At 40.9% G+C, this 11495-nt stretch overlaps 1 protein-coding gene across 3 annotated transcripts in view; it reads right to left on the minus strand.

Annotated features, from left to right (window-relative positions):
* Positions 1 to 11495, minus strand: part of LOC116846782 — a 546096-nt gene that overhangs the window by 44809 nt on the left and 489792 nt on the right. The window lies entirely within an intron of this gene.

Consider the following 11495-nt stretch of genomic DNA (forward strand, 5'->3'; position numbering starts at 1 on the left):
GAGAGGAAATAATTCCCCGATGGAATCTATCGGGGATTCCAGAAGATGCCCCACTCGATGCCGCACTGGTGGAACGCATTGTACTCGACTTGGGGAGGAGAGCGCAGAGGGCACAGAGGGGGCAGACAGTGGCAAGGGAAGCTGAACGCAGGATTGCGCCAATAATTCGCGAAATGCAGTCTAATACGCAGGTAGCGAAATCGCAGCCGTCAGGTGCGCAGCGCGCTCTCTCTACCCTCCAGGGAAGCCCAACCTCCTTCATCCCCGCTGCCTCACCAACTCAACCACCTCCTGCCCCTTCATCCCGCGCCCACGAAACCGTACGTAGAGTGTGCGGTCGGCATTCCCGACGTAACATGGTAACATAACTGGCGTAACGTCACATTAGCCTGTGTGTACGTTGGCTAATCGACTCGCGTGCCATTGCGCGCGTATGTGCGCACGTGTTTGCGTGCGCGCATTTGCGCGCACGTTGGACAGAGGACGGTGCATAGAACGGTGATACTTGGGTCTCGGGTAAATTTCAGCCGTGGCCTCTCTAAAATTTCAGCAACATTTGCGTCGCAATATCCGATCGTTGATTATTAAATTTCTGCATTGTGTGTACTCAAGTCTGTAAATTCGCCTTGTAAACTACTGTATTATTTCAGGACCGCTCAATTTAACTCCACTGATTTAACTCTTAATTTCTGATTTATTTCTTAACCCTTTCCTTTATCCGATATTGAGTCATTTAATGTCAAGATATTTTTAAAACAGAAAATTTTCTGAGCATAGAGTTTTTCGTAAGGAAAGCTCGAGTGCGTGTGACGTGATCAGATAATTAGCGAAATATCACCGTATCTTATATCATATCTTTCATATCATACTTTAGTGCGCAACGTCGAAATACAACGGTATGCTTGATCATACCATCACCACACGTCCGCGATCGTGTATATGTGATACTACACTACACGCACTACACGCAGTATACGGATAATATGGGAACGCGCGCGCACACACACGCACCAAAATGTGTGAAGGGAGCCTCAGTGCGTGCATGAACGCGGCCACATGTGGCAAGTGCCGGTATTCAGGCAGATACGCGGCGTTATGCGTCCAGGGTAAACGGCGCTACGTCGCGGCGCGTCGCACCACGTGTCCACGTGGGACGCGCGTTAGTTGGCGAACGGGCGTCACCATGCAGGCGTTTGTGTGAGTACCACGGATCTGATGACGGCATGCGTAGGTAGGAAGGAAGGAAGGAAGGAAGGAAGGACGGGAGAGGAGAGGTGCAGAAGGGCGCTCGTAGGACCGCAGGGCGCGAGGGCCTCGTAGCATTTATGGGGATACATGCGCGGGGACAATGACGATGACGTAATTACGGACGGTTAGGGTAATAACACTGTCTGCGAGACTACAATGGAATGCGACCGCGATAACGGCCGCTTGGTGCGCGATTCGCGAATCTCTTAAACAGGGTCTCTCAATTTCCTTCCGATTCGGATCGACTTTATCGTGATGTCGTCTACGTAATGTACGATCTCATAATCAGAGGATCAAAATTCAATAGAAAAATATGGTATGGTTGGGTCACTCATAAATCTAGTGGTGCCAATCAGATTCAATATTGAATCTGGTTTAGAATAACTTGAATTGGCATAACCAAGTTTATGTGTAGGCCAATCATACTGTTTTGTCACGCGTATAATATCAGAAATTTAAGAGTCATTAGATGTTGGTAATTTAAAGATCTTACGGCCAAAAGTGATAAAAATTCAAGTGTCCTCGGATCAGAATGATTCAAACGTTTTCGAGTTAGAGCAGTTAAATAACGTGAGCATTTAAAGATCTCATAAAAAAAATTACAAACCTTTGAAGACTCGAAAGTATAAAAATAAAAAAGAATATTCTAAGTTTGAGTATATATTGTAGACCTTTCAGCTGGAGATAAATATCCGATATTGAAAAGTATCAGCGATTATCATGAATTTGTTACATCTTTGTAATTATTTTACCTAACAAGTCCATACACTGAAAAAATTATTTTCACACTTGCAACTGAAATATTTGGCACATACAATTTGGCATTACTATTTTTTGTATCAAGTAGGGTGTGTTAGTGAGAAAGCAAATGAATTTTTTGGTTGCAACTACCAAACATTTGGTTGACTACATTTTAAACAAATTTTAGTGCGGTGTAGCAAAAAAATTTTCCTTTCGACAATAATATTTTTTTCAATATACCCCTGCATTTGCAAATGAGAAGCACTGCGATATTCCCTCTCATTCTCGTCGAATTCCCTTTATTATCCCCCTCTTAGGTCGCATCCGCGAGTATATCACTGACGGAACGGCGAGAGGATATCTACCGCCGAGGCATTCAACGCTGGCCAAAACCGGAGACAGGACATGGTGCTGCATCACGTCGCGGCGACCGGATACGAATTGGCGCATCGATGCAACGCGCGAAAGGTGCATCTAGCCGCCGTACCGAACGACGGCGCGTCAGCGTCACGAGAATTAGCCTCGTACTTTCGTAATTGAATTGAACCGGCGGACTCGTGCTCGATCCTCTTCACTGCGAAATAGGCCCATCATGCGTGCGTGTATGTACGCGTGTGTTCGTATGCGCGACATGCAACAGTGGAAGGATACGCCTGCTCATCCTACCCTTCCGTATTCCGGAGATACACGGGCGCGTATCTCCGTTACATTTCCCGGTCCGTGATTGCGCCCGTGATGGAAAAGACGTTCCAGCGAGATCGAGAGATAATGATCACGAATGAGAAAAGACGATAATTGCATTCGTGCAAGAATAATTCGCAAGATTCGATCGGTAACATGCTCATGTGTTCTAGCGTGCATATAAAAATAGTCGCAATGAGAGAAAGAATATCTAAGAAATAAAAAATATTATTTGTGACGGGTGTACATACCAGTGACATATTTTTACGTTCTGAGAATAAACATTTTTCAAGTAAGAAAATGTACGTTTCTTTAAAACTTTAGCCTTTCATGAAAACAATAGTTCATTTTATTTAAGTAAAAGAATTTAAATTTAAATAAATATATTATTACTACTTAAATAAAATTTTTTACTTTTATTTTATATTTTTTATTTTATAGACATCCGTTCTTTCAGTGTGAAAAAAACATTTTTATTCCTAGAAATAATCTTATGAGAGAGGAAAGTGTCTCTGTATAATATGCATCATTTGTTCATTATGTTGATAGACACGATAAATATGTTTCAATAGAAATTTGCACAGCTACATTTTCCATCTTATTAAATTTATTTAAAAAACATGATATATAATTCCACTTTCTAATATGAAATATTTATCGTACAGAGTACAGTATAACATATACTGCATAGAGGGAAACGTATACTTCACAGAGTAATTATCTAATACTATTTCAAAAATATTGCACTGAGTTTTCTATCAAAGAGTGCACGCGAGCACGCGGCTTGTTAAAACGTGGATTTAATCGCGCCATTCGACGAGAGAGCCTCTCAGACGTAAGCTCGAAGATCACTCATTTTGCAGAATAAAGCCCGCGAGAGAGACGCCACACCAGGATTGATTAGTATTCATATTATGCGGCAGATCTCCGTAAAGGAGCTTAAGTCTCGCGTAAATTGAAGAACGTATCTACCAACCATTTATTCTATATCTCATTAAACTCATAAGCTGCGATTATCCGCAATGGCCAAGCAAGCCTCGTGTAAGCTCGCGAGAGCTCAAGGTAGCTCGATGGTTGGAAAATCGCCTGAGAAATTACGAGAAAGCTCGCGAACTCGATCATTCTGAAATTTAGCAAATTCGAGTGTTTGATAATTTTAGAGAGAGAAAAAGAGAAAGAGGGAGGGGAGATAACTAAGCTCGCAAGTTTACAACTTAAGAATTAGAAGCGTTGAGAATTTGAAATTTGAAGACTGAAAAGGTTAGAAAGCTCACGATTCGTTTGCACGTCGTTATACCGACGTCAAGCCACGCGACGTGCCCGGGCATCATCAGGAGATCCTGTCGCTCGCGAAGGACTCGGCGTGTCCTCGAACACGACATTCTCTCCTGGTGAGGTGAATGCGCCGCTGCGTGATGGCCTGTCATCACCAATTATAACCCATTCAGGCCCGCCGTGGGTTAAATTATCCATAGACCGGGCCAGACCGTCCCTTCCGACCGCGTATGTAGAAACAACGAGCGTGTATCAGCCGGTGTCCTCCTTCCCCTACGTCCTCTTCGCATCCCCGGTGTGTCCCTCGCCCCAATGTCGCCCCCCGCGATAATTCGTTGAATCACCGACGAAATTGCAGCCGCGCATATAACGCACCTACACGGCAGTATCGCATGCAACGCGTTGCAAAGTGTTACAACAGCCCGCCTCCCTCTCGTCCCTCAATGCGCCGCTCACAATGGCCTCCTGATTACGCGCCGATTACCAAGTACACACGTAAGTATGTAAAATAAATCGACGGACACCACAAGCACCACAAGTGATAATACTGAGCAAAAAATGTTTGATATTTGCAACTATGATACATAGAGAAATAACCTACTACGATATAAATGCTCTAAATAAATAAATAAATAAATAAATAAATTGTAGTAAAAGTTAATTATTATATATAAATTATGGTCAAGAAAGCTATTTTTTTAAATTAAATTCTACTATGATGTTGGTGATAATAATCTTATATGTATGTTGTCACTCTATAATTTTACTATAAAAAAATATGGTTGGGACCAGAGATAACTATAATTTTAGCTACATCAATCAATTTCTCTCTCACTGTAGAAAATTGAGAATTTATCGTTTGACATTATTGTGTTTAGATAGTGAGGTACTAAAAAATTTCGCCTGATCCAAATTGCCCCGACAGATAGCGAGCTGCGATTCTGGTGAAATTGGATTTTCCGACATTGAATTGAATCTCGCGCATTACACGGGATTTCTGCTTGATATTTCACACCTTCGTTTGCTCGCTGCGCTTTAATCCAAATGATCCAGCTGTGTCTGGCAATCCTCCCACCGATCTTGGCAATATCTGTAAGTGCATCTCGCGATTTTTTGTGCGCGTGTTTCTTACCGATGTCGTGCATTGCGAGCGAGAACAAGGGTTCCGGAACGAGAAAAAGCAGGATATATATGTATATATATATATATACATATTTTTTTAGGACAACTCGAGTTGCGTTAACAGGTAGTGACTGCAACATCCTAGACGGGGGAGATGCACGAAGGCGCTGGTGCAATGTCTAAGTATACCGAGACCGGGTCCACTTTACATAATTGCCAGTTTTCGTATGCAGTATGCACGTGCGAGCGCTACATCCTGTCAGACTATACCTTGCAACATTCTCCGACAAAGGTATGTTTTTTTTATTTGTAAACTTCAGCTTTACACAAACGCATTATTCAGTTTTGAACACGATTTTTTTGAAAATAGTTGGGAGAAAGAGACACAAAATGAAAACGTTGGATGATAAGAGTGAGAGAGAGTGACAGAGAAAGAGTGAAAGAGAGAAAGGAGAAAAAAAAGAGAGAGAGAGAGAGGGTGTGTGTGTATGTATGTATGTATGTGTGTGTATATGTGTGTATGAGAGAAAGCAGAAAAGAGAAAAAAAAAGTTTGCCATCATATTCACAAGTGGAAAAAGTAAGATCTAGAAAATAAGTGAATGAAAGAATTCAATTTGGTTGGTTGAAGACGCACTTCTAGTAACATATTTTACTTTCTTCAATACTGAAAATTTAATCCTTTAATTTCCGGTTGTTTCATTACAAGATCCCTCCGAGGTTCCCCAACGGAAGAATTCAATTTAATTCTTTATATAAGGAATCAAGAGAAATACAGAGGGATTTACGAGTTTTAGAGCTGCGCCGCGATTTCGGGAATTAAGAATTCAATTCTACACCGGTATTTCCGTCGGTGCTTTTTAATTCGGCCGTTTATTACGTCGTCGTTACATGTTTACCTGCTGTCGTCGCGACGCTTGCGTTCCAACAAAACTCGACGTTATTCGAAGAACAGCTATCGGTTTTCTCTCGAACTGATCGAAGGCATAAACAAGATAAAGCCGATCGTCCAATTCGTTTGTTTGCCATATAAAATAACCGGGACTTGTTTGTCAATCGTCATGTGCGTTCTCGAACTGTGTCGCAACAAGGAATTTAAGAGGATAAGATAAAACAGAGAAAGAGAGAAAAAGAAGGGAAGACAGAAGTAGAATCTTTCAGGACAGCGATTCCCAAACTTCATCATCCTTAATTTAATTTATTCTTTCCCACATTGAAAAAAAATATTTGAAAATTTGTTTGTGGGATATACAATTTATTTACGGAAATAAACTTCATGTCTCATAGAAATGAACTTAATTTCACAGAAATATACTTTACGTCTTACGAATAGATTTGCAAGTATTTCTTTCTCAATACACTTTCTCCATGTACAGCTAACATTCGACTCTTCTCGTTTATTCCAAACTAGAACTTCTTCGCGCTTGTCTTAAGTATTACGTTTATTCTTCGCCGATATTTTAAGAGGAAATATTAGTTGCAGCACAATCTAATATCACAGCAATCTTGAATATTTCATATTTTCTGCAGAAAATACCGGCAAAGTAGAGCAACAGTTGAAAATCACGACACGGAATTTCGAAATGAGCTTTTGTTCTCGACATTCCCTTAAAAGATTTTCGAAGATTTCTTACAGTCTCAGTTTGGGAACCGATGTTCTCTAGAAGTGGAGACGAGACGAACGGCGAGAGAACGAAACGCTCATGCAATGCAGATCGTTAAAGCAACCTCGTGCCGGTGACCCGAATGTGGCTTATGGAGACAAAGCGCGGTAAGGCGACGGGAAATGGAGGAAAAGAGAAAAGAGCTGGCGGGGAAGTACTCCGGGAGAGGTGGACGTTCGCGTTGTTTCCGCTCTCTCGCAATTCGTTTCTTCCGGTTTATTCGCGCGAATCTGTGCCCGGTGATGTTATCTTACACAGGAAAATTGTTGATAAACTAGCTTTCCCTATTTTCTTAAATTAGCTTCTACTATTTTGAATACGCTGTTTTGGTGGTACGCTGTTTTCCGGAGTCATGTACTAAGTATTCGTCCTTTTTGATTATTTATTATATATTACTTACAGCAATAAATAAATAAACAAACAAACAAATAAATAAATAAATAAATAAACAAGCAAACAAATAAATAAATAAATATATATATATATATATATATATATATATATAACCAATATCAATATTATATCAAGTAAGTTAGAAGAATTGGCATTGACGTACGGTATATTGAAATGTTTTCATTTTTGTAAAGTAATGAGAAATACAGTCATTATTATTGCCATTATTGGCAATGCTTACTGTACTAATTGTAATTAATATTTTATAATTCTACGATTAAGCTCAATTTTTCGTTGCGGTAAACAATAAACTGGCACTGGCGCTTTTTAACGCTGAATTTACCACGAAAATACGAGATCGCACAACTCGCGCTCTCCAACCGTATATTTAACGTTAAATGTTTATTGGTCGCTCTGCGTTTCTTGACTAGCGAAAGCGCGATCGCCGTATCTTCAAATAAAACTCGAAATCTCGGACGGCTGCGTTCGGTGCTAAACGTGGCGCTGAGCAAGAGTGCGAATACGCTAAGCTAAGCTAAGACGCGATGGAAAATAGAGTCGACGATAGTTAGAATCCGCAATGGAGGATGGGGATAGCGGCGAGGATGCGCGGATGGGAAGGAACACGGTTCTGATTAGCATACAAACTACGCGCGGCCGTGTCGGTTCTCCGCGTTCTGATTGTGTGCGCAGTGTCGTAACCAAAATCATTGGCCCCCAGTGGCAAGAACCTAGATTTGCAGCCTCCATTTCGCCAAAATGCCACACGAATTAATATATATGAACAATAGTGAGTGATATTGTATTCAAATAATTATCATGTAATGACGTTCCCTCATTTTTGCAGAGAGTAGCTGCAGTTCTGCTTTTGATATAGTCTATGGAATACTATATACATTCATCATAGTACATGTAGGATGAAGCACGTAACCACTTCGCTTCGGAGCTGTAACAATGAATTGTTATATTTCAAATATAATAAATCGGATAGGAGTTTAACGATCGTATTATTCAACATGGTTGAATTTGTTTTAATATTATCTACATTTTATTACAGAATAAAAATTGACTTTCATTTAAAAAGACTAAAGTTGATCTGGAAATTTCGAAAACTACAAACAACAAAAAATTTTACTGCACAAAATACATTGCATAACTGCCTTAAAATTGCAATATTCATTTCAATCAACTTTCACCAAAATCAATATTTACGGCATTATCGAAGTGGTTCCAATTACGTACTTTCATCTTGTATATCTTTTGCATTTTCATATATATTAAATAAAATGAAGGCATATTAAGGTTTAATGAGAAATTTATCTTGTGCAAAGTTTGTATTAAAACAAAAATTATTTTAACTTTAGGAGCTCCGCAAAATCTAAACGACTATGTCGTGTTATAGTAGTTACGACTCTGTGTGTGCAATCATGGAAAATACGCAATAATATGGAGGATCAACGACCACAAAGACAAGAAATACCCACGAGAACGTGCGAAACAGTACAGAGAAACGTCGAGAAAAGGAGGCCGATGCCACCCACAAAGTAACAAGCAGCGAGACGTCGCAACACTCGAGACGTCACGCTCGATAATGGACCACGCAGCTATTACGATAAACGTGGAAACAGAATCACGATTGTCCCGAACGACAAGGCCTTTTCTAACGAAAAGTTATTCATGGCAAGGATTCGCGATCCGAGTTATGTTCCGCCTTTTTTTTCAGCCGATCTGTGAAGTTATTTCGCGGTGTAGTAATTTATAGTTTATATTTACTTATAGTTTATATTTACTTCAATATATTTGTTTATTATACTTTATAGTTTATATTTACTTCAATATATTTGTAAAATGAATGCAACAACGCATTTACAAAATATACAAAAACAAATTTACGTATTTTGAGTATAACAACAATGTATAAAAAATTGGTTCACTGAAATTGGATCAGATCTATAACGAAACGCGATGTCGAGGTACGTTCTCGTAATGTAAGAACCAAAAAAGTTGATTCTTTATATTCATAAGTGCTTACTACGTCCAGTACTACAGATATGAACGATACCACCCACAAAACGCAAATATAAAAAAAGAGCCAGTAACACTTGAGATACTACGTCGACGTGGTGGTCGATAATGGCCGAGTATTACGATAAACGTGCGAAAACAGGGCCGCCATTGTCGCCATTGTCCCGCCAGAGTCATCGACATAAAACTGGAGATCGTGAATGCGAGGCACTGTCCAAAATCCTCCTTTTCCGCTTTCTCTCTCGTCGTCTCTCAACCGCCAATTTCAGGACCAACATCCAGTGATCGATCATCAGATAGGACGACAAGGCGCGGATTCGCTGCTCATTAGTGGCGAATTAATCGCAAGTTGATAGTCAATCGGCCGATCTGGAGATCTCATATCACGCGGACGGTCGGACGGAACCAGTTAGACGAAAGGCATATTTGAGATTAGAGAGAAGCTCACAAGGCAAATATTAACCGAAATGATTGGACGTAGATCCGTGTCTTCGTTCGTGTACAGCGAATCACCGTATCTCTGTCCCAAAATCGTACGACAAAATGATATAACGCGCGTTTCGTTATTCAGGAATTCCACTGCTGGGAGAAAGAAATTATTGATCTAATGAAAATTATAGTTACTTTGGACTCTAACAATATCTTTCTTTTATTCTATTACGAAAATAATAGTAGTAATATGAATATAAGACTATTATCACTAACATATTATAGTAAAATTTAAGAAAAAAATAGTTCTCTTGACCATAACTTGTAGTAATTATTTCTTTATGTTATTATCTTTTTTCTGAGTGCAGGAGGATCTTTAGACTTATATTCGACTCATATCCGGTAAAAAATTTTTATCACGAAAGATAGTATATAACAGGAATAGCATGATAAAAAAAAAAGAAAAATCATGTTTTATTTTCTTGAAAGTCAATTATAGCAAAAACGAGATTCTGTCGTTTAGATTACACTGAGAGCGACAGAAGCGAGGAAGAGCGACGATCGCGCGCATACACAATTTTCCGAGAATTATGCCGCGCACACGATATTTCGAACGTGCACGCGAAAGCGTCGGCAGTCGAATTGTCAACTTTTCCACGTGTCTCCTATTCGTCTTATCGGATCGTTCCATTTTTTACCGCGCGTTCAATCAACGCGGGACAACGGCGCCAGGCTGGAGCTCGCTCGCGCGTCCGTAAATTTCCCAAGTAAGCTACCGGTCGCCGGTAAATGTATTTTGCCGTGTCCCGCGAATCCGCAACCCCTCCCCCCTCTCCCGGCATGAGCTACCGTGTCACAAATTACCGGCGCGCTGTTCCGCTGTCGGCGGAACGTAACAGCGCCTAGGCGCACGCCCATTTCTGGAATGGCCTATTTCTGCCTAATTTAGGAACCTGCCGGAATGTCAATTATATCTGCTATGTCCCGTCCTCGACCTATCGCGAACGCCCTCGAAGCTCTCTTAACATAGTGTCCGTTCCACGAATTCTCGGGACGTTACGTTTGCAAAGATCTCGGGAAAACGCGGGTCTCCCCTAACATCTTTGGACAAGGACAAAAGCGTGAAAAATGCCGGACCAATGTCGTTCTAAATTGTTGAATTTATCGCAGTCACTTATGTATATATCTTAAGTGTGTGTATGTGTATATCAGAGAGATTCGCGCGCAGCACGAGGAACAAGAAGCAGCGCTGTCGGTAGCAGGCTGTAGTACCGAGGCGGAGGCTTTGTTTTTGGCTAATTTAGGGCCCATTAGTGCGCCAACGTCGTTCCAGTATCTCGGTCGTTGGCTCTGCTCTTGTAGCCCAGGATGACACAGATAAAAATCTCGAGAAAAGATTTCAAAACCGAGGTTCCTACTTTGCGTCTCTCGCGGACACATTATCTTCCCCAATCGTGTTCCTTAATTGTAACATCACGCGCGGTCTTTTCTCTCGCGAGCCTAATTCGCGAATACGGTATCCTCCCTCCTCGTTAATTACGAAGTCATCATCTAATCTCGAGTACCGCGACCCAGATCTCGGCGCGATATGGGAGGCAGAGCCACAGGCTGTCGGAAACACGGTTAGGTATTAATTAAAGTGGCAGCCTCCTCCCGCCTCGTCTTCGAGCGCTCCATTTTCGGGTAATTTAGAATACGCTCAAGCGTAACGCTCTCTTCTAACGTTCTCCTCCCGATTATCACGCTCGCTACCGCTTATAAAAAGTGGAATAAAAAGCCGTGCTCTTTTGCCAATTTTCGACTTTTGCCGATTATTCCTTTAATTTCATTGACAGCCTAGAAGAGAACTTGCTTCTTTATGCGACCAACATTGCAGCTCAACTTCTTACCTGTACTCAATTATTCCTAATGAGAACTT

The sequence above is a fragment of the Odontomachus brunneus genome, unplaced genomic scaffold, assembly GCF_010583005.1.
Source record: "Odontomachus brunneus isolate Ranch 3 - 2012 unplaced genomic scaffold, Obru_v1 Obru_scaffold_069, whole genome shotgun sequence".
Lineage (NCBI taxonomy): Eukaryota > Metazoa > Arthropoda > Insecta > Hymenoptera > Formicidae > Odontomachus > Odontomachus brunneus.